The sequence below is a fragment of the Canis lupus genome, chromosome 32, assembly GCF_011100685.1.
Source record: "Canis lupus familiaris isolate Mischka breed German Shepherd chromosome 32, alternate assembly UU_Cfam_GSD_1.0, whole genome shotgun sequence".
NCBI lineage: Eukaryota > Metazoa > Chordata > Mammalia > Carnivora > Canidae > Canis > Canis lupus.
The window spans coordinates 11,943,777-11,968,532 of record NC_049253.1 but is presented as its reverse complement, the minus strand read 5'-3'; the positions used below and the strand labels follow the sequence as shown (position 1 = coordinate 11,968,532).

Below are 24,756 nucleotides of genomic sequence, written 5' to 3'. Positions count from 1 at the left end.
TAAGCACTACAAAAGTGCAAAGGGATTTGATAGGTACCATTTTCATGATTAATGCTGCTAGGTCTTATAATCTATTTCTCTCATATAGTTTAGTTCTTCGTTTCTAATTTTCTGGTTCAAAGTAATAAAGCAAGTTAGTAAAAAGCTGGAGAAGTGACTTAAAGGGCAGTGTTACAACAAAACATTCTTGAATCAAAGGAGTTTGTTTGTTTATTTTTTTATTTAATTTTTTTTTTTTTTTTTTTGCCAACATGATCCAAAAAGCCAAGAACTGTATCCTTCTGCTCTGAGGTGTGTAGTTTACTGTTTGTTTTCATTTCTGAAGAAGAGCAAAATTATTTTTTTTAAATGTCAGTTGTCACTTCAAGAATTTGGAACCATCCAAAACCTTTTCCTACTCCCCCAAAGACTTGCAGAACTTGGCTCAGAAACCACTCTATCACTGTAAAAATAAATGAAAAGATTGTGCATAATACCATAGAAATCCAAGTTAGTGGTGTATTGAGAGGGATCTGCTTTCCTATTCCCAGATGATTGAATTAAGGCATGAACTGCAGGGAATGCTTTCAAAATAACTCTGTTCATTATAGATGCTTTTGGAGAAAGAATCCAAAGTGTTCCAAATCCCAAGAGCTACTCTGCTACGCTGAGTGGCCTTTGGATTGACATCCATACTGGTCAATTTAAAACAAGCTCAAATCCCACAACAGCTCTGTTGGCCAGAATATTTTTATCGTAGAAAGGATCAAGAAATTGGCTTGAAATAAGTTGATCTTATATGAGAGCTACATTAAAAAAGGATATTTAAAATCCATGAATTAAGTGTGCACTCTATTAGGAGTGCAATCATGTCTTTGTTTATTGAGACAATGAGTGTGGACAAGACAGTAATAAAATGAATATATACTCTAGTTCTAAGCTCAGGCCCGGCATATAATAGAAGCACAAAAAATACACAACTATTAAGTAAAAAGCAAAAAACTTCAGGTGAAATTTTGTTTCTGGAGAAGAAATCAATCACAATTGAAATCACTTGTGAATCATTTGAGTTACTATATAAGATACACTGTTGGCTTGTGAAAAAAATTATCTTTAATTTCTACATCAAGATATAAGAAAATGAGTTTTGTCATAAAGAAAATTTGGAAGTAATGTAATACCACCTTATGGTCACAAGTCCTTTTCTATTCCAGAAATTCAAAATTCCTACTTTGTGTTTTTAGCTGTATCAGAGTGTACCTGCCAATAAACAATTTTGTTCCACTTTGACTCCTATTTCCTGTACCATAATTCTACTTTCCCTTTTCCTCACTCAATATAATAAACAAATACATATTCATCCTCACAGATTCAGAATAGCATGTAGGTGCAATTAGTTCTCTTCTATGATTCACTGATACTTGTTCCAAGAAATAGTTCCTATCAAAAATCAAATCCTTTTATCGAATTCATCAATCACTTACCACAGACTTGAAGGTGACACATTCTTAAGCTATCCTGCCCCAGGGGAATGTAACAATCTAAAGTTATTTCAAATTTCTCAAGATTTGTTCTCATTTTTATCCTTATATAGACAACATCTGGGTCATATGAGATTGGAAGAACTTGTAGAGAATTCCCTACACAGCTGTCTAAAAAGGCAAAGGGACTTGTTAACAGGAGAGGTAATCCAGTTCGAATAATTGGCATTTGCAAGGCATGGTTATATTATGAAGACTCAGCTTGGCTCTCACCCAACCTCACCTCCTATTGCATAGGCAAGGAATATGCACTAATATTGAAGAGCCACAAATCTCCATGGAAATAAAATGAATCTGGGTCATTTCTGAGTGTTAGTCTCTTCTATGCATAGAATAAGCCAAATTACTCTAGTTTACTTCATTGAGGGTGAGAAGAGAGGACTTAGAAGACTAAAGGAGAAAAAAGGACTACTTTTTTTTTAATAGGCAACTGCTTTTCATCTAAAAAACAGTCTGAACTTCATACCTTTCACTGCTATTAAATCATAATTTCCCCCATTGCATGAAAAGAAATTGTACCATGGAAGTAAATCAACTCATACCTGAGATGTAGCCATCAGAGTATTCCAACTTGCCCTACACTTTCTGACTGATTCAGACCTTGAACTCAGAAAGTTGAGTCTGTTTCTTCTCCTCACTTAACAGAAAGGCAAACATACTGTCAGCACTTGATTAATAAACAATAATATGAGGTCCTGAGAGGCAATTTGTGGTCCATCTCCTTGGCATGGCTCACCATGCAGTGATAGATCTGGCTGTTGTTCCCATTGAAATTATGGAAAATATCTGACACTTTACTTAAGTTAGTGGGGTGGGTGTGGAGTAAATACTCTATGTGAGGAATCACCAACTTACCAAGGAGTTATGTAGTGAGAAAAACAACTTCTTTTCACTGCTTGTCAGAAATAGTAAAACTGTACATAGCTTTTGATGAAACCTTGAGAGATAAATTGAGAAGGATTTATGTCATCAGTATCCAAATGTGTTTCTCCAAGGGATTACATGTTCCTTGGAGAATCAGAGACTTAAAAATCAATATGGCATTGCATGGTATCCAGTCAATTATTAACACCTACAATATGAATTACACTGTATAATTAAACTTTTTTTAAAAATACCAGACACCAAGTGCAAAGTATTTTCAAATAAATAGGCAACATGGACAACTTTTTCTCTCAGAACAAAGACATCTAATTGCCTCTACTCTTGTCTTGTTCAATGAGATTTAAGGAGCAGGGCTCTGGAAAGAAAATGCTCAAACTCATTGTGTTTTGTTGTCCACAGTTTCACTTAAGAAGCAACAAATAGATCATTCTTACCAGCATAACAGATGGTAAACATAGCAAATAAAATGTTAATTTATCAAGATACGACAATTTATCTAAAGTAAATACTATTTTAGAGGTGTCTGCTTCTTGGCCTAGGCCCTCCTCTTTTTCTATGAACTGTCTCTACAACTATGAGTTCATTTGATAGTATCTCTTGCTGTCCTCTGGATGCAACTATGTGGTCCAAGGGTGAGTACCTGTCCTGTTCAGATTTTCTCTTTCATGAATCAAAATGGGAAATATGGAATTCCAGTCAGTCAATTGCTTGTAGTGAGCACAGAGAAAGTGTCACTACAAAATTGGTGAAACCATTTCCTGTCATAAATGGAAAGAATAAGAAAGAAAAAACAGAAAGTGTTCAAAAAGAAGACACAAGAAACTACATACTGCCTGAAAGAGAATCAAAGCATGGTTGCCTTACTTTCTGATGTCATTCCCCTTTCTCATTTCATGTCCTTTAATTTCTTGAGTTCTATTTCATTGTAATAGACTTTTCTCCCTTTTTAAGGCTCACTTGAATGGATGCCTGACATACCAGAAAGAATTTCTCAAATATTTTTAAATTATAAATACTTGTGATGAGCATTTTATAAGGCACCGTGAGATAACTGGGAAATGAAATTTTCTACTCTCAAAGCAAATGTATTTTGAAGGAATTTGCAACACAGTTAGTTGTTAGTGCCATAATAAAAGGCACATGAGGTGCTTGAATCATAGATGAAAGTATCAATGCTGGAATGAGAAATGCTACAGTTGAATCCTACTACTTACTCGCTTTGGGTCTGCTAACAAAAAAGTGGTATAATAATAGTACCTACCCAGGAATAAATCCCACTTGATTGTGGTGAATGATTTTTAATGCTGGATTTGGTTTGCTAATATTTTAATGAGAATATTTGCATTTGCATCTATGTTCATCAGGGATATTGGCTGGTAGTTCTCTTTTTTAGTGGTGTCTTAATCTGGTGTCAGTATCACTATAATGCTGGCCTCATTGAATGACTTTGGATTTTTCCTTTCTTTTCTGTTTTTTGGAATATTTTGAGACTAGGTATTAACTCTTCCTTAACTGTTTGGTAGAATTGGCCTATGAAGCTCTCTGGTCCTGGACTTTTGTTTGCTGGGAGTTTTTTGATTACTGATTTCATTTCTTTGCTGGTTATTTTTCTGTTCAAGTTTTCTGTTTCTTTCTGTTTTAGTTTTGGTAATGTATATGTTTCTAGGAATTTATCCATTTCTTGTAGGTTGTTCAGTTTATTGGCATATAGTTTATCATAATATTCTCTTAGAATTGTTTCTATTTCTGTGGTGTTTATTGTTATTTCTCCTCTCTCATTCACAATGATGATGTTTATTTATTTGGGTCTTTTTTCTTTTTGATAAGTCTGGCTAGAGGTTTATCAATTTTATTAACTTTTTCAAAGAACCAGTATCTGGTTTCATTGAGCTGTTCTATTGGGTTTTTTCTATTTCTATATCATTTATCTTGTACCTACCTTTTAGTAAGTGTATAGTAAATGCTAGCTGTTATAATTCCAAAATAGCCAGAAGATATGGTAATTGTGACTTGGAGGGAATTCAGGGTTAGAGTTTACAGAAAGTGACACTGGAGATGAGTACTGAAAGACATATATATAATTTTGGAAGTAGAAAAGATATTCTAGGCAGGGAAATAGAAGCAGCAAAGATATAGAGATGTGGACATATGTGGGCTTATACACATTGCTTACAATAGAGCGTTGTAGGAGATGTGGACGGTAAAAGAAAACAAGCAGCAAAAGCTTTTTAGTGCCAAGTGATGGCAATTGAACATTATTCTGGAAAAAATATATCATCAAAGACTCACTTTTTAAAATTAGAAAGAAACACTACTGTCTATGTTTAAAGAAAACAAAAATACTAAAATATAGTAATAGGACAGAATGAAGACAATGAGGTCAGTTAGAAGGCTATTGCCGTGGCCCAGGAATTTCCCACTACCTACATGATGGTTCTTACATCAAGAGGAATAGAAAGGTGATCTCTGCATTTGAGGACCAGATGTTTAAAATACCTAGGCTTACCCAAAGGCCATTTTATTCATGAATTTCTACATCTAAAACATATGTTCCACTCTTTAACACCCAGTTCAAGATACCCAGGGGGAAGAAATCATCCAAAACTGAGCTTCCTATATCCAGGCCCTAATAATAGATAACAGATCTGCCTTAATGCCCCATATCCAGGATTTACCAGAAGTTCCTTAAACCGCACCTGGCATATCAAAGACTGGTAACTGGAAGGATATTTTATTTATTTATTATTTATACCTTGCTTTTTCCCAAGATGGTTTTCAAGCAATGTACCCTAAAGTATAAATAAGTACATCCCATAACCCTTTTGAGAATCCAAAAACTACAATAAAAAAAATAAAAAATAAAAAAAAAAAAGACACCTCTAAGTTACAGGCCCATCCTAGATTCCTGTGCTCAGAATGACACTCTTTGGAAAACTCATACAGAACTACATTTTTTGTTCTTTATAATGAGTAATGGCAAAAGGATAAAATGAAGGATTAGATGGGAGCTCAGCTAAACAAAAGATGAAAGAGATTAAGTTAGAGCCCAATGTCCAACAAGAAAATAGGGGAAGGAGGGAAACAGAATTGAGTTAGTGATCATTAAAAAAAAAAAAAAAAAAACCACAGAGCTTTACAAAAGGGAACAAGTTAAAACCAGTCAGAAGGGAGAATATAAAAAATATATATTTTTAAAAAACTATAGGTAATATCATAAAATCGACACAACCAAATTCCCCATAAGTTTTTATTGTAGAAACTAACACCCTGATTCTAAAATTCTTGGGGATGTACATAGAATTAAAGTAGGCAAATTTTTAAAAAATTTTTACTTTAGCAGACTGAGACTACCTGCTTTCAAGATTTATTACTATGCTACTGTAGGCAGTGTAATATGATTAGAAAAATAGCCAAATATACCAATTAAACAGAATAAAGTTCATAATTTTATGTTTATGTGTAGTCAACTGATTTTTAACAAAGATGCAAAAGCAATTCAGTGGAAAAAAAATAATCTTTTCAATAGTTCTGAAACAACTGAACACTCAAATGCAAAAATAATAAAAGAATCTCAAATCATATTGTACATCTTTAAAATCTGAACTCAAAATGAATCATAAACTTAAATGTAAAACCAAACTAAAAAACTTATAGAAGAAACATAACAGAAAAATCTTTAGACCTTGAGGTAGGCATTAATTTAGGTATGACTCCAAAATCATGATTCATAAAAGAAAACGATAAATTATAATTTCTCAAAATTAAGAACTCCTGGTCTTTGAAAAGAAAGTGTTATGAGAGTGAAAAGAAAAGCAACAAACTGCAAAAAAAATTTACAAATCACATATCTTATAAAGAACTTGTATGTAGAATATGTAAAGAATTCTCAAAACTCAATAATTAAAAAACAAACAGTCCAATGATTCGAATGGTCAAAAGATTCAAACGCATTTCAACAGAAACAATCGATGTATAGCAAAGTGCACATGAAAAGACATTCAACTTCGTTACTCATTAGGAAATACAAATTAAAACTACAATAATAACCACTACACACGTTTTGGGATGTCTAAAATTTAAGACTGAGTATACCAAATATGGGCAAAGATGTAGAAAAACTAGAACTCTCATACACTGCTGGTGGGAATGTGAAGTGGAACAGTCACTTGGGGAAATAGTTTGGTAGTTTCTTAAACCATTAAATATATACCTACTGTATGGTTCAGCAATCCACATATATGTCTTACCCATGAGAAATGGAAGCATATCTCCATATAGACTTGTACTTAAATGTTCATAGTAACTTTATTTGTAATAGCCAAAAACTGAAAATGCCAAATATATATATCAATTACCAGGTAAGTAGGTAAACAAATTGTAGTATATCTATCTATGCAGTGGAATATCACTCCGTAATAAAAAGAATAAACTACTAATACATGCAATAACATAAGTGAATCTCACAATAGTTATGCTGAGTGGAAGAACCCAGAAAAAATAAGAGTGCATATTTTATGATTCCATCTATATAAAATTCTGGAATGCCATTATTATATGCCAACTATACTTCAATTAAAAATAAATAGAAATAAAATTAAATAATAAAGTAAAATTCTAGAACATCAAACTAATTTACAGTAACAGAAAGCAGATCAGTAGTTTCCTGAAAATGGAGGGGTAGGAAGAAGCAGGAGGGAGGAATTACAAAAGTGAATCAAATAATGGGTACCTTCATTATCTTGATTGTGTAATGATTTCACGACTGTATGCCTGTGTGCACTTTAAACATGTGCAATTTATGTCAATTATTCCTCAAAAAGCTATTTAAAAATTAAAAATACAATAAGATACCACTATAAACACACACTGGAATGGTTAACACTAAAAAAGCTGATAATACCAAATGTTAACAAGTATTTTGAACAATCTGAATCCTCATCTTTAGCTGGTGATGGGTATAACAAACATGGTAACAACTTCTTTAGAAAACTCTTTGGCAGTTTCTTATGTAGTTAAAAAATGCATCTGCCCTATAACCTAACAGTTTCACACCTAAGCAATTACTCAAGACAAATAAAATCATTCATCCCTCAAAAAAACTTGGTGACATATAGCTGATATAACAGCTCTATTCTAGCCAAAAACTAGAAAACAAAACAATGGAATACTGCTTAGTAATTAAAAGAAACAATCTACTGATACATCTAATAATAGGTGATTCTTAAAAATATTTCGTTGATCAAGAGAAGCCAGAAACAAATGCGCACACATTTTTTTACTTACCTATTTGGATTTAGTTCAATAATAAGCAAAATTAATCTATGGTGGTAGAAGCAGAATAATACCTACCATCAAGAACAGGAAAGGAACAGACTGGAAAAGGGCAGGAGGAAAATATCTGGCATGATAAAAATGTTCTCTCTTCATTGGGTTTGGGTTCTGTGCATTTGTTAAAGTCATAGAGCTGTACAATGCAAATATGAGCACTTCACTGTATGTAAATTATAGTTGAATTTGTAAAAATGAAACATAATTTTAAAGGACTTGGAATCAACTGTATGCCATAAAATTAAATAATAAAGAAGTAAAAAGTCCTAGAAAAACACAAAACTATCAAATCTGAGTCGAGAAGAAATAGAAAATTTGAATGGATGTATAACAAATAAAAAGACTGAATCAGTAATTTTAAAACATACAATAAAATCCCAGGCCCAGATGGCTTCACTTGAATTTTATCAAGCATTTAAAGATTAATACAAATCCTTCACAAACTTCCAAAACACACAAGAAGGAACACTTCCTAATTCATTCTATGAGACCAGCATTAATCTGATACCAAACCAGACATATATCATAAAAAAGAAAATTACAGCCCAAATCTCCTATTAAAAAAGATGCAAAAATCCTCAACAATATCCTAGAAAATTAAATCTAACAATATACAAAAAGAATCATACAGCATGATCCAGTGAAATTTATCTTAGGAATACAAGGTTGTTTTGATGTCTGAAAATTAACTAAGGTAATATACCGTATTAATAAAATTAAAGTCAAAAATCACATGATCATCTCAATAGATGAAGAAAAACCATTTGACAAATGTTTTCATGATAAAAAACTCAACAAACTAGAAATACAAAACTTCTTCAGCCTTATAAAACATCTATGAAAAACCCAGAGCCAACATTATAGTTAGTACTGAAGACTGAATCCTTTCCCTCTAAGATCAAAAAGATGAGGATTTCCATCTTACTACTTCTATTTAACATTAGAGTAGCCAAATCAATTGAGCAAGGGTGGGGGGAGGCAACCAGATTGTAAAGGAAAAAGTAAAACTGTTTCAGATTTACAGATAACATGATCTTATATATAAAATAATCCCATGAAATTCATAGGAATACTAGTACAACTAATAAACAAGCTCAGCAAGGTTACAGGATATAAGATCAATATGCAAGCAACTATTGTATTTATACATACTAGCAACGAACAATCCCAAAATAAAATTAAAAAAACAATTTCATTTACCATAGCCTCAAAAAGATAAAGCATTTGAAAATAAGTTTAACAAAATAATATGTCTAGTCCTCTGAAAGGTATACATATTGTTAAAAGAAAGTAATTAAAATCTAATTAAATGGAAAGATATCCCATGTTCACAGATCAGTAGATTTTAATATTGTTATGACTTACAGGTAAACACAATCTTTATCAAAATACAAGCTAATCTTCTTGCAAAAATTAACTTTTTACTTTGGGTAGTATAAATATTTTAACCTTGTTTTTCTTCCAATCAATGAGCATGGAATGCTTTTCCATTTCTTTGTGTCCTCTTCAATTTCTTTCAGAAATGTTCTACAGTTTTAAGAGTACAGATTTTTTATGTCTTTAGTTAGGTTTATTCCTAGGTATCTTACTATTTTTGGTGCAATTGCAAATGGGATAGATTCTTGATTTCTTTTTCTGCTGCTTCATTATTAGTGTATAGAAATGCAACAGATTTTTGCACATTGATTTATATTCTGCAACTTTGCTGAATTCATGAATGAATTCTAGCAATTTTTTGGTGGTTTTTTGAGTTTTCTACATAGAGTATCATGTTGTCTACAAATAGTGAAAGTTTGATTTGTTCTTTGCCAATTTGGATGCCTATTATTTATCTTTGTTGTCTGATTTCTAAGGCTAAGACTTCCAGTACTATGCTAAGTAGAAATGGTTAGAATGTTTATCCCCATTGAAGATGAGATTATTTGCAGATCTTTCATATATGGCCTTTATGATATTGAGGTATGTTCCACCTATCTCTACTTTGTTGAGAGTTTTTATCAAGACAGGATGCTGTATTTTGTCAAATGCTTTTTCTGCATCTATTAACAGGGTCATATGGTTCTTATCCTTTAGTTTATTAATGTGGTGTATCACATTGATTTTTGAATGTTGAACCACCCCTGCAGCCCAGGAATAAATCCCATAATTCTTTTAATGTACTGTTGAGTCCTATTTACTAGCATTTTATTGCGAAGTAATGATGTCAGACAGAAAATGATGCTGAAATCATTAAATAATCAGGAAATGTAAACAAAAATCATGAGATGCCACTTCATACCCATTAGGAAGACAGACAATAACAAATAATCAAAGAGTCAGATGATAACAAGTGTGGTGTGGATGGGAAGAAATAGGAACTCTCATACATTGCTCGTGGGATTATAAAATGGTGCAGCCACTTTAGAAAACAGTTTGACTGGTTCCTCAAAATGTTAAATATGGAGTTACCGTATAAGCCCGCAATTCCACCATGTCCTTATCCAGCAATCCATTTCCTTACTCAGCAATAAAAAGGGATGAAATATTGATACATGCTACATGATACATAATTCATATAGGGTCTGAAAAATAAAGCTAATCAAAGGTATGGGGGAAGATTATGCACAGTACTAAGTACATAAAAATGAGCAAGACAAGACTACATGGATGTAGCTCTTGAACCACTGCCCTTCAGCAACCATAATACAGATATTCTATTCACATAAACCTTTTAAAATGTTTTAGTGTAGCAAAACCCACTAGAAAAAAATCATAAACTAAGATTCAATTAGTAAGATTAGTTTTTGCTTAAAAGTGGATTTTCCATCCAGAAAGAGTGTATTCCTTTCAGGGCTTTTCTCCCATCGGACAGGAGTTGGTATTGCTTAGTACATATTGCAAAGCTAGATTAGCTAAATCATTTAATCAGTGAACCATCCATTTCTTTATTATATCATATAATAGGGAACTCATTGTCATTTCCATTCATTGCCTAAAACATTATATTATTCTAGAAACAGGATTGTGGGCATCTAGAGAGGCATTCTGGCTCAGGAATTACAGTGAGCAACAATGAAGTTAGCTCTAGCTATTAAAGTAACAGATGTAGTCATTAAGTTGATTGAGTCTAATGGGATACTCTTTGTTGGTACTAAGTACTTAAGTACTTAAGTTGGTACTAAATTGGTATTCTAGGGTAAATCTCTTCCTACAGAAATCTTATGTGCTTAGTAATGCATTGCCATACAATCTCTGTTAAAAATTAATATTTTTGTAAAGATGTAAAGGGCACTTTAAAATCTTTTAGTACATAATGTTATTATTTTACAAATCAGTCAGTTAAAGATAGGCTACAAGTTCAAAAGAAACAAACTTGTTGATTACAGTGTTTGCCTACTGGGAAAAGGCAAATTCTGATCAACTAGAATTTGCAGAGTAGAGAACAGGCAGCCATACTAGGGTGATTGGAGTAAAAGCCAGGAGACTGGGGATATTGCAGATAAATGATCCGAATATACAAAAAAAGTTCATTCTATGGCCTTGCCTCAACCTACTTCAAGAGAGGGCCTAACTCCTTTCTTCTGGGGAGGTTCCTTAGTCAGGTGATACATCCGAGCATTATGGGTTGAAAGTCAATGTTACGTGACTTCTCTGGTTGTGAGGGTAATGCAATCCCTTATTTGAAGCCTGAGGTTTTTTTTTTCCTCTCAACATTTTTCTAGGCTAAGGGGAAGCATGGAGTAATAACTTCTTGATTCCTTTGCCAACTTTCTCTAAGCCTCTAAGAGACTTCCTCGTCTTAAGGAGTAGACTGTTTGCAAATGATCTCCAAATTAAACATTCACCTTAGCTGTATGGTGGGGGTGTGGCCCTCTCCTGCATTGTTGAGAAGGAGCCAGCTCTTTGTATATGCTTTCTCTAAAGACCTGTGCAGTGAATTACTCTTACCTGCCAGATTTCTCATTGTCATAAGAGAACAAATGTCTTAAGTACTTGGAAACTCCAGTAATTGAGTTCTAAAATAGGTTCACATTCCAAAAAAATTAGTTCTGACTCAAGAAATTTAAAAAACACAAAATTTTTTAAATTAGATTACATCCAAACATATAATACACTTATTAAAATGCTTTTCACTCTCCTCCTCAATTCTCTTCCCTAAAATCTTCTAAGGGCTATCATACTCCAAATATAGAAAATTTATCTACCCCATTTCTTCACTATTTTGGTCTCTGTCATTCATGCTCAGATAAGACCTTTATCTAGGATGTACTTACTCACTGTGACATATCCTTCCCAAATACCCCCTGAAAGGCAAATTTGAGCCTCCGTTAGCACTATTATCTTGAGAATCTATCACAGTTTCAACCCCAGTTAACATTCCTCTCCATTCAGAAGTCTGAATAATCAGAACCTAATAATGTTTTTCAATACCTGGATATATTAGTATCCACTCAATAGTAGCCAACTTTGGCCACAGTGATGAATATAACCCTCTATACCCATTTCTAAGACTCCAAATTTTTCCCAAATGATTTAATCAGCAATTGATGGTCATCACATTCAGTAACACCAACATTATTTGCCTGTATCCACTTCACCACATCTGCTCTTTTTTTTTTTTAGATTTATTTATTTATTTTAGAGAGAGCGAGAGAGCATGGGCAAGCAGAGGGAGGGACACAGGGAGAAGAAGAGACCATCCCAAGCTGAGTCCGCCCAAGCACAAGCCCACAGTGGGGCTGATCTCATGACCCTGAGATCCTGACCTGAGCCAACACCAAAAGTACGTCACTCAATGGACTGAGCCACCCACAACCGCTCTTTTTAATGCTAATTTAGAGGCCACAGGAAAGGAATTTATTTGAAATCTGCTTCATTTAAAACATCTTTTTAAAAAATCTTTAAAACATCCCTTTTTCAAAATATACGGGGGAGGAGGGGTCATTTCATCTGTGGCATGGGGAATCTGTCCTGCTGAGAAGATGAAAACAATCTCTGCTTTTCTCAGCACCAACCAAGCATGCTGCTGACTGGCCTTCTCCCTGAAAGTAGTTGATTTGCATGATGAAGTACTTGGCTTTGGTGGGGCTTTTTGAAACTCAAAGGTTTTCTTATGTTGAAAAGCTATTTTGTTTGCTTTTGAGTGGAATGCATTTATTTGAAAGATGTAAACTTCTGGGATTTGTGGTAAATTTGAAATCTTAATTCTACCACATGCTCTTCAATGGGTTGTTTGGTTGGAGGAATATATTTAGCTTGAGATGTAATCACTTAGATTATAACAATTTTAGGAATACTAATTTCAAATCTAAACTGTTGAGGCATAGTCCATATATGTGGAACTAGGAGGCTGCATGTGGGATCATTGGTACAGATTCCTTTTTGGAGATAGGAAAGGTTCTTTCACTTCTTGCTTGAAGCTGTTCATTGACAGTTGTTAGATCCGTGGTAACAATGTCTCTGTGCACTTTAATTTTTTGTCAAATGCTTTTAAATTCTTTTTAGCTAGCTCATTACATTACTAACAGTATACTATTTCAATATAATAGTTCATCCTTTTATGATACCAAATAGATAGCAGAGTCTTTACCAGGTTACTCAGCAAAGCCAGTTTGATCAATGAGCTAGTTTAAGATTTCAGAAAACATCATTTTGATGAACTCAACTTTATCATTGAACATTTATTTCAAGACAGCTAATAATAATAAAATACTTTATTTGCCTTGGGAATTCTTTAGTATATTTGTAGTACCAGATTAACTTTTTAAAGAACATCTGAGGGATGCCTGGGTGGCTCAGCGGTTGAGAATCTGTCTTTGGCTCAGAGCATGATCCTGGAGTCATGGGATCAAGTACCACATCAGGCTCCTTGTGTGGGGCCTGCTTCTGCCTCTGCCTCTCTTTCTCTCTATCTGTCACGAATAAATAAATTTTAAAAATCTTTTTTAAAAAATAAATAAAAAATAAACAAAGAACATCTGATTTTCACTGATAAATGCGAAGTAAACCTCCATTTAATCCTGTGCTTAAAGGACAGGAGGGATGGGCTGGCATGTAATGGGCACAGAATATTCTGAGGTGAATCCTGAATAAATTTGTTTAACAAAGGTTATTGATTCCCTGAGTCTATCAAAACCTATCATGGGGATGCCTGGGTGGCTCAGCGGTTGAGCGTCTGCCTGTGGCTCAGGCTGTGATCCCAGGAGTTCTGGGATGGAGTCCCACATCAGGCTTCCTGCTAGGACCTTGCTTCTCCCTCTGCCTGTGTCTCTGCCTCTCTCTGTGTCTCTCATGAATAAATAAATAAAATCTTTTAAAAACCCCAAAAACTTCTGTGTCTTGCCACCTGTTTGTATCCCTACCTTCCAAGTGTACCTGCAGCCCACAAACAAAAAGTCTAAGAAAGGGGGATCCCTGGGTGGCTCAGCGGTTTAGCGCCTGCCTTTGGCCCAGGGCGTGATCCTGGAGTCCCCAGATCGAGTCTCGCCTCGGGCCTCCCGGAATGGAGCCTGCTTCTCCCTCTGCCTGTGTCTTCTGCCTCTCTCTCTCTCTCTCTCTCATGAATAAATAAATAAATCTTTAAAAAAAAAAAAAAAAGTCTAAGAAAGGGGTTCAGAAAAAAGATAAAGAATTTACCTCCACCTGAACCAGACTTGAACCCAAAGGACCTTCTGTGCCTTGGGATAGACAGATCAGAAACATTGAAACTCATCTATGACTTTTACATCAATGGCGATGAAAGATCTTCCTATAATTTCCTTAGATCAACATACCTTCTTACTTTAGAAGAGCTTAGTATTGTCTGCAGATTTGAGTTCTGTTAACACATTTTTGGATTGTCCCAGCACTGTTGTGCCCAAGATTGCGAATCCGAGAAACCACCAAGGAGCCCACACCGATGCAAACACACGAGGGTTTATTTACAAGCTGGAGCTTGGGTCCAAGTATGCCCGACACGGCGGAGCAGGGACTTGGACCCCGAGGTGGGTTTCAGCTTAGTTTTATGGGCTGGTCTAGGGGACCTCCAGAGGGGGTGGAGGAATTTCTCAAGTTCTGTTTACATTCTGATATGGGGCTTTCAAGGGCATTGAGCTCTGTTCTCATTTTAATATGGGGATTCCTGCCCTTGCCTTGGGCTCTGTTCTTATTCTAATATGGGGCTTTCTAGGACGTTAAGCTGTAAGCTGTTTTCCTCCTGTAACTGAAGTAATGTAAAGTTCAGCCCTTATTCACAGGGGCCTGGGATGGCTGTACTTGTGATAACGCTGAACTTAAGTGGAATGGCCTTAATTTTCTCAGCCTCCACAAGCACCATTTATTGAACAGCCTACCATTGCTCAGTGCTCTGTGATAAAACCTGTACCATACAGGCAATAGAGAGAGGAGCTCTCTATTCTGTTTAACTGGTTAACTGTCTTCCTGGCCAGTGCTACATAATTAGTTACTGGATAACAAGTTAGGACACCTGATCAAGTCCTCTTTCCTTGCTGTACTTCTTTAGCACTGTCTTGACTATTTTGAGCCTTTGTTCTTCCATACAAATTATAGAATCAAATCATCAAGTTCCTATAAAACCCTATTTTGGGGACACCTAGGTGGCTCAGCAGTTGAGCATCTGCCTTTGGCCCAAGGCGTGATTGTAATTCCAGAGTTCCAGGATCAAGTCCCACAACAGGCTCCCTGCGAGGAGCCTGCTTCTCCCTCTGCCTGTGTCTCTGCCTCTCTCTGTGTCTCTCATGAATAAATAAATAAAATCTTAAAAATATATATATATTTTATTTGAATTACAGCTGCATCTATGTATTAGTTTAAACCTTTTGACATTGAAATGAAACTGTTCTGACCAACAAAGATGACAATATCATACGGTTCTACCTAAAAGATTGAAGGGGAAAGAAGTAACATTGTTCTGATAATTGAGTCTGTACTCATGAATATGATATGACCTGAAAATTTGGTCTGATAATTTGTCCCCCACCCCCGAAAAAATTCATATGTTGAAACTCTAACCCCCAAAGATGATGGCATTAAAAGGTGGGGCCTTTGGTTGATGCATAAGTTGTAAGAATGGAGCCCCTTCCACCTGTGAGGATACACTTAGAAGGTGAACCGGGAAGAAGATCCTCACCAGAATGCAACTATGCTGGCACCTTGATCTTGGACTCCCCACCTCCAGAGCTGTGAGAAATAAATTTTTATTTATACTCTACTTAGTCTATGGGAAAGCTACCCAGTCTATTCTGTTATAGCAGCCCAAATGAATAAAGACAATATATTGCTCCATTTACTTGGGTTTTCAATATCTTTTTAAGAAACCCCTATGATTTTTCTATTCAGGCCTTAAACATATGTTATGAAATTTACTTCTAGATCTCTTACTTTTTTCTTTTGCATTTTTTTCCTTTTGCTATTGTAAATGCTACCTTTTTCTTACTACTACACTTTCAGTTTATGCATGTCTGGAAACGCAAATTGATATAAACACTTAAATGCTTATAATAATTAATCTTCATATTCTTTGTGGCTTTCTCTGTAGATAATCATATCACCTGTGGAAGAATGTATCATCTACCTTTGATTTGAAAATTGATTGGATTTTGGGGGAAGAAGGAGCAGAGATTCCTATTCTTGGTAAAATAACATGACATTTATCTCCAAATGAGAGCCCTGGGGTTTCAGGGTCATTTTTGTTTAATTTACAATCAATCTCTTTAATGGATTTTCCCAGCTTTTCCAAACCAAAGAATTTACAATTGATTGATTTTTAACCCAATTTGATCATCAGGAAGAAGGTTTAATTGTTTATATTTCTCAATCTCTTTGAATTTATCTCAACCATATATTTCATTTTTACATGGTTAACTTTAGTCTTTTTCCATGGATTATTTACCCTGAATTCATCCAGTTGTCTTTCATCTACCTTTTCTATTGGTTTTGAGTTCCATAATCTATTTCTATTTCACATGGCTTCTTCCATTCAATGCAAAGCCCTTGGAATGTTTTCTTTAATGTCTTGATTTTATCACTGCCTCTTGATTTCATATTATTGTCAGTATCTTAGTTCCATTTTTTTTAAAGCTCCCACTAGTTAGACATAATTTTGATATATTTTTGTCAATGTTTATTCGAATTACCAATTTCTTTACAAGATATGGTTCTTTGTATTCCACTTCTTAAGTGATTTCATTCTGAATGGTGAAAATTGTCAGAGCTTTTCAGGTTTATCTATAACAAACTTTCTCACAAACAAAATTGAATGTGTTTATTTTGCTCATGGTCATTAACAATAGTTTAGTTGGTTTAGAATCCTAGATAGATGTTTGCTTTTCCTCAGCACTTCCAATATGTGATTTTAGTCTCATTCAGTGTCTATTGGTAGTACCACTATTAATGGAAAGTTTGTTATCATCCTAACTGTATTCCTCTCCAGAAGAAATCTTTTTCTCTCTGGACTTTGATTTGGGTTTCGGGAGTTTTCTTGGTTGGTTGGTTTGTTCCACCATAATATGTCCTAGTGTGGTTATGTATTTTTATTTGTTTGTTTACATTTGGGGCTTTGCTTGAGTTTGATGTTAGACACCCATTATGATTTTTTAATTTGAGGGTTCGTGTCCTTCTTCAATTCTGAAAACTCCCAGTCTTTATTTCCTGGAATATTGTCTCTTCCTATGCCTTGCCTTTCTTTTCTTTTCTTTTCTCTTTCTTTTTTTTTCTTTCTTCTTTCTTTCTTTCTTTCTTTCTTTCTTTCTTTCTTTCTTTCTTTCTTTCCTTCCTTCCTTCCTTCCTTCCTTCCTTCCTTCCTTCCTTCCTTCTTTCCTTTCTGGAATACCTCATTCTATCTCTTCATTCTATCTTCTTTATATCTTATCACTTCATAATTTTTTAAAAACATTTTATTTCTCTGTAATATATTCTGGGCAGTTTACTCAATTCCATATTTCAGTTCTCTGGTTCCCATTTTAATTGACATTCATCTGCTATTTATCCCATTCACTGAACTTGTTTTTTTTATAATTACAGTTTTTATATCCATAAATTTAATTTGGTTCTTCTTCAAAACTGCTTGGATTTTTCAAGCAGCCTGATCTTTTGTTCTGGTTTTGTTGTTGTTGTTGTTGTTCTGGTTTTTAATTCTTTATCTCTCCAATCTTTTTAAATATATGTGATTTGTAGTTTTCTTCAGATTATTTTTTGGTCTTCAATTTTGGGATAGCTAATTCTCCTGGATATGTCTACTAGCTCTCTTTCACAGAATTTCTTTTTCTCAAATTCTTCAAAGCACTCTTACTCTGAGCTTATTTCAATAAAGCTTGTTCTGTGCTGATTATTTTGTATATTTTTTCTTACCCACATTGTAAGCTCCTTAAATATCAATATTTTATCTCGTACAACTTTCTTATTACTATGCACCTAATAGGTACTCTATGAATATTTAAATGGATTATGTTCTGAATTTTACCTCTCAAATCAGATTGCAAATTTAAGGAAAGATGCATTTTTGTTCCTTTGATTCTTCCCCACACCTTTCCCAACTCATAACCTCTTTAGTGAGTATTATTAGCAAGTTATTATAAACATTTATGTTTATAAATATTTATATATACCAGTAAATGAATAAGTTTACTAAATTATCAAATACAGAAGAGTAAGAATAACTCTTGGGAACTCAAATCCTTTCTTAGAAGCCAATTAAAAGGTGCCAAGGGGAATTTGATAAAATTTACAACAAAATGCGTTTGCCATCTGCTTTCAATTACATATTATCTTATAATTCTGTCCCAATTGAATATTTTGCAGTTTCAACCTCTTTATAGTAGATATTATATATAAACAAACATAACTACAGTCTTTGATTTTTTTTAATTAGTGCATAGCTGTCCTGTCAATAGTTGAAAATATTTTTAACAAATAGATGTACCACTGCTAGAGGGAAACTCCTTTTCCTAAGGAAAATAATAAAGAAAATGTGAGAAAAACATAAATATATATATGTTTGTTGTTGTTGTTTTAGTTTAAAACCATCACTTCAATTGGTCTCTATAGCTCTGAATATAAAGGAATTAGAAAGTCTTATGAAGAATCAGTCTATCCACTCAATAATCATTTATAAGTTACCTTAATTCAAGTCTTGGCATCACAGAGCTAAATAATCACAATCCATCTTCAAGATTCACTGTATCCTGGGAATGGCAGATAGATCAGCAAATAGCTTGTGATGACTGCTATCTGAGAAAATTATAGTCTATATGAGACTATAGAAGGGTGAGAAAAAGAAGGGCTTCAGAGAGGAAGAATAAGTCTGAGACAGGAAGATCTGAAAGATGAACAAGATCTGATCTCTGGTTCAGTTATGGTAGATAGGTTCAGGTTTTTTAATGTGACAAAGGGAAATGTCTCTGCCATTTATTCAGCAGCCTTCCTTGCTGACTTGTGAAGTTGTGTAAGGTGTCTACACTCATTGCTCAAGCTGAATTATGTGTGTTGGAGCAGGGATTTACTGAGATGCAGCCAAACTCATCCAGTTGATGTGAAAGGAAATCCTAAAAAGAAGCTTTCAGGTGGCTTCCAAAGAATCTCATCTGTGGTCCCGCCTGCCTAGTTGAGTTGCTCTACACTTCCCTTCTCCAAGACCAAGTAAAAAATGTTTGATGTTTTAGTGAGAGAGCCTTCTGCCTAAGGAAAGACAAACAGCTCATGATCATCAGGGGACCATAACCTTGACATTGGACTCAGGAGAAGTCTCTCACCACCAATCCTCTAGCCATAGGATCTGATTTCCTTGTTTAGGTTTTTCGGGTGTTTCACTATTTTGTTTTGTGTACATAAGAACTGCTTCTGGGAAGAGGTGAGAGAGGAAAAAATAAGGAGATAAAAGACAGCAAGGCTAGAGCTGAAGCAAAAAGAACACTCTATGCACTCTAAAGAATGAAATAGGGCCCATAAATCAGGAAGGTTCTAATGACCTATGAGACCACAAGGAGATTTTATCCAACAGACAGTGTAGAGCCGTTGAAAGATTTTGAGCCAAAGGATAATAGCAACAGTGCAGATATTGGATAGAGGTAGGGGACAGGCAGTACATGAGTGAATTCAGTCAGAAATTATCAGAGTAATCCAGACCGGAACTCACACAGGCCTGACTATGGTGGTGGCAGCAAGTAAGGAGAGAAGTGGATTGCTTCAGAAGAGGTTGAGGGAATACACTTAGTGAGAGTTAGAACTCCAAAAGTATTTTTTCTTTTTAGTCTTGTATCTCATTTCTTCTTTACCAATTAATGATGTTGTTCAATGTACCCTCGAGCCTTCCTACTCTTTTGGTGTCTTGGGAATCTGTTTTTGAGAAGTACTAAGTCTATTTGTTACAAGTAGAACTTTCTGGTTTCTTACCTAAGTGAAAGGCAGATAAGTGGATAGAAATGTACATGAGAAGGTAGTTGTGGTGGTATCAGTGCACATTTATTTCAGCAGATTGAATTATCTATAGGCATCTGATCTCTGCAAACTAAATCAAGATGTTCTATCTACTCTTACCTCTAGGAACAATTACACCCAAGGATTCCTCCAGAGTTTTAGCAAGAAAGACCTGCACTCTCTTAATTTACCCTCCCCCGGGAAATGAGAGAAGAAGAAACTATGGAAATGTGCCAAACATCTCACCTTGGTTTTTTTTTTTTTTGAAGATTTTATTTATTTATTTGAGAAAGAGAGCATGAGCAGAGGAGGGAGAGGTAGAAGCAGACTCCCTGCTTAGCAGGGAGCCCAATGAGGGCTCCATCCCAAGACCCCAGGATCATGCCCTGAGCCAAAGGCAGATGCTTAACCAACTGAGCCAACCAGGTGTTCTGGAACATCTCACTTTATTAAAACTACCTTTCAGAGTAATCCAAAAAGGTCTGGGTACTTTATTCCCTAGAGATTACTGTGGGTTCCTCCATTTAGGAGGGAAAGATCCAAAAAAGTTTATTTCTAAAATTCAGCTTTAGGGATTATTTAATTTTACCACTAAACTTGTACCTTGCCTTTAAAATGTTTCACAGTGCTTTAAACCTTGACTTTTCATTATTTTGACTAAAAATTCTATATTTTTGATGCACAAGGTTATTTTTCTTTTTTATTCTCTTACTTTCCCCTTGACTTATGATAACACAGAAGAATTCTGATTTCTTTTAATTCCCACTAGCAATACTTCTTTCTTTTTGTGGGCTCTCTTAAGATCCCAGAGAAATAGGAATATCTATCTAACTTCTATTTTTTATTTTATAATGATACTAATATATCTTCCATATAAGCAAGGAGCCAGAAGTTTTGACCTGATAAAACATCAAAAATGATGGCATCAAGTTTAGTAAACTGAATTGAATCTTTTAAAGAAAAAAAATAATCCTTTCTCCAAAGATGATGATCCATTCTTTCCTAAGAAAACCTTTGAGACAGTTGTCACATCACCAACCCTGCTTTGGTCACACAGAAAACCTCACGAAATTTCCACTCATGTGGTTACTTTGTAGCTGTTGTTGGAAATAAAAGTTCCAAAACCAGTTGGATACAAAGAGAAGAAAATAAAACTTCACTGAGGCCTGAAATACCAACTTTCACCATATGTTGTCCAACAAAAATCATAAGGGAAAAATAATCAAAATAAAACACAACACAATAGAATCACAGAATCAGGGAGATGGGATTTACTAAAGAGGTTCACCCAAACCTATGAAAATGAAAATCACTTTTACACAGCTGTCTCCCAGACCATAAAGGAATGTATTATGATTTGCATTGATCTGATTAGCGTATTTACATATTGCATCCTTCCTTCTGCACCACTCCCAGTCAGTGGGGCATCCAATACATTAAGAATAATACAGTTCTGAAGTTAGAATAAAGTAAACACTCCCAAAAGTCTTTTGTCTTCCCCCATGCAATTAAAACAACCTGCAGAAAATAGTACAGCATCAAAATGGGTTGGTTTCACTCACAAAATCATAGATTTTATTCTTTTTTTGTACCCTAAGTTTTAACAGTTTGTATAATTAGTCCTTAAGTACACACACACACACACACACACAGGTCCTTACTGGTATAAAGTGAAAATTGTAAAGCAATTAGTATACTACTTAGAAACAGTCCAAAATTATAGAATATTATTGCCTTGCAACCATCAATTAAAGCTGTTAACTCAAAGGATGATGGTAGAAAGAATGAGAAACAGTAGAGCAGACATGTAAATTAAAACATGCTCCTGGGGATCCCTGGGTGGCTCTGCAGTTTAGCGCCTGCCTTCAGCCCAGGGCATGATCCTGGAGTCTCGGGATTGAGTCCTATGTCGGGCTCCCTGTGTGGAGCCTGCTTCTCCCTCTTCCTGTGTCTCTGCCCCTCTCTCTCTCTCTCTCATGAATAAATAAATAAAAATCATTAAAAAAATGCTCCTGTGTACAAGATCTAATGAAAGTCAGCCCAAGTCTAAAGAAATCCAGCAGAAGACCTAACAGGAATCAATTTAGCATGGCCTTTCAACTATCCTTTTGGTGGACTACCATGTAGCTTGTTTTTCTTAGGAAACTCTAAGTATCCAGACATGATTGGCTGGAACTTGCAAGGTGTCCTGGCAGGGAAAGAAGTCTTCCACCATAAGCAAGGATGGGATGCTAAGGAAGCTTTAAGGGCTGTGTTATATGGTAGAAATTAACAATAGCTACAATGTATTGACTTAGTACCTATTTCACAAATTAGAAAACTGAATCTTAAACAGACCAAGAAATTTGCTTTAAAAATCACAATCTAGTAAATGGGAGTACAGGCATAGAAGCCAGGTCAGTATGACTCCAAAGTCCACATTCTTTCTACTCTACAGCACTATTACACATCCCAAAGAGTTTATTCGCTCTTCTGCTCTTCACTAACTGTTAGGGGCTGGCAACAGTATGGTTCTCAAGGACAGAGAACCCATGAGGAGCTAGGTAGGAAACTGGTATTCTAACCATCAGCTAGGCTATAGTGGAAGGAATGTCTAGTCCAAGAGAGTGAAAGGGAGCAGACTAGAGAGTGTGAAATCAAGGCAGAACTCTGGTTCTATGTTGCAACTTGGTGATGACACAGGTACCTGGGACCCAACTAAGGTGTCTAGGTTCCAGACTAATTGTCTGTAGACACTTAGCAGTGATGGGAAGAGAGAAAAAGAGGCAACTAATGGCTGAGCACTTATGAATGAGGAACGTGGGCATGTGAGGACAGTTTCTGACAGTACTAAGATAGAAGTCTATCTTGTGAGAGTAAATGGCTCAATCTATGAAGTAAAATAAAGATGACTCCAAAGCAAAGTAAATGTATGTGGCCAATATACAATTTTCATAAACTGTTTTAATTACCTTTTGCCATATTATATATCATCTCAAAACTTAGTGACCTAAAACAGCAATATATTACTTCCCATGACTCTGTGAGTTGACTAGACTCACAGAAAAACAGGATAGTTACTCTGCACCACATTGTGTCACTAAGACCACTCACTCAACCATATTCAGTAGGGAGATCAGTTCAAGCTGGGATAGCCAAGATGGCCTCTCCTCTTCCAAGGTCTCTCTCATTACTCAGTGGTAAAGCCCACTCTTAAGACTACTTCATTTAATGGAGTTGTAGAATTGGCTGCATTTCCTGTCAATCAAGGTAACTTCAATTTTCTCTTACCTAGCAATCTCATTGACACATCTGCCTGTAGGACATACTTGTCTTTATTCCTGAAATTCATTATCATTAAGGGGAGGAATTTTGAGAGGAGTTGGAGGAACTGTCCAGTTCTCATAGTTCCCAAACCAAAAATGTTTTCTACAGATCTAACAGCAGGAATCATGATGATTGCCAGGAACACATCTGCAATTTCTAATTTCTCCATCTAAACAAAAGTTTACAGCACTGACATGCACCTTTTATCATCAGAAGAGGGGATAAATATTAGATATCCATTGACTTAGTGTGCTCTTGTGAGTTTAATTACAAATCCATAATATAATAGTATATAACTTAAGATTATAATAAAAAATGTATAGAATATAAAATACAACTTCTAGTTTTACTTCAGCCATTATTTTACTATATACAAGCTTAAACACATAATTTGGCCTTTCTGATTCTCTAATTCCTGCTATGGACCAAATGGCCGTGCCCCCCCCACCAAAAAAAAATTTATATGTTGACTCCCTCATTATTGTGATGGCATTTGGAAATTGGACCTTAAGGAGGTAATCAGGATTAGATGAGGTCATGAGGGTGAGATGTTATGATGGGATTACGTCTTTAAAAGAAGAGAAAGAGAGAGAGATCACACAGTCTCCATCATGTGGGGACATGGCAAGAAGAAAGTTGTCTGCAAACCAGGAAGAGAGTCCTCATGAGAAACTGAATCAGCTGGTACCTTCATCTTGAACTTCTCATCTTCTGGAATTATAAGAAATAAATGTCTGTTTTTTAAGCCCCTTATGCTGTGGTATTTTGTTATAGCAGCTCAAGTGGACTAAGACAATCCTCCTCCATAAAATGAGCCGTAGGAATAAGAGATCTCTAAAATCCATTCTAGCTAAAATTGTATTCTATTGTTTTGCTTCCTCTATAAAGTTATATTGCCAAGTAAATATTGCCTGGCCATCAATGTAAAAGTCATCTAAAGAGTAAAAATAACTTCCATTCCAAAGCAAGAACCTGGAAATCATTTCAGAAAATACAGATATTCTGCTTATTAAAACTTCATAGCATATCTGAGTCCATCACTATTCCAGTACTATGACTTAGAAAAAAATGTCAAGCCTGCCTGCTTAGAGAAATCAGAAATCATTCGCCCAGAAAACTACACAGGAACTGGGGAATAATCTTTGCATTGATAGTTATTGTTACCTTGCCTTGGCAATCCAGTGTAAAAAAAATGTTTGAAGGAAAAAAAAAAAAAAAAAAAGGAAAAGAGTACTAAAATGCAGACATTTCACTACTTAACCCATAATTGTCACAAACGATAATCTTTTAATCTCTCTCTCTCTTACACATACATACATACTCATAA

General features: G+C 35.1%; 1 long non-coding RNA gene across 1 annotated transcript in view; it reads right to left on the bottom strand.

The window, feature by feature from the left end:
• Nucleotides 1-251: 251 nt before the first annotated feature.
• The window catches only part of LOC111093649, a 105,604-nt gene continuing 81,099 nt past the window's right edge, over nucleotides 252-24,756 (bottom strand). The window contains exons 2-3 of the long non-coding RNA XR_005382716.1: nucleotides 2,376-2,457; nucleotides 252-442 (exon numbers count right to left, since the gene is read on the bottom strand). This is a non-coding gene — a long non-coding RNA (uncharacterized LOC111093649). The remainder of the gene's footprint in view (nucleotides 443-2,375; nucleotides 2,458-24,756) is intronic.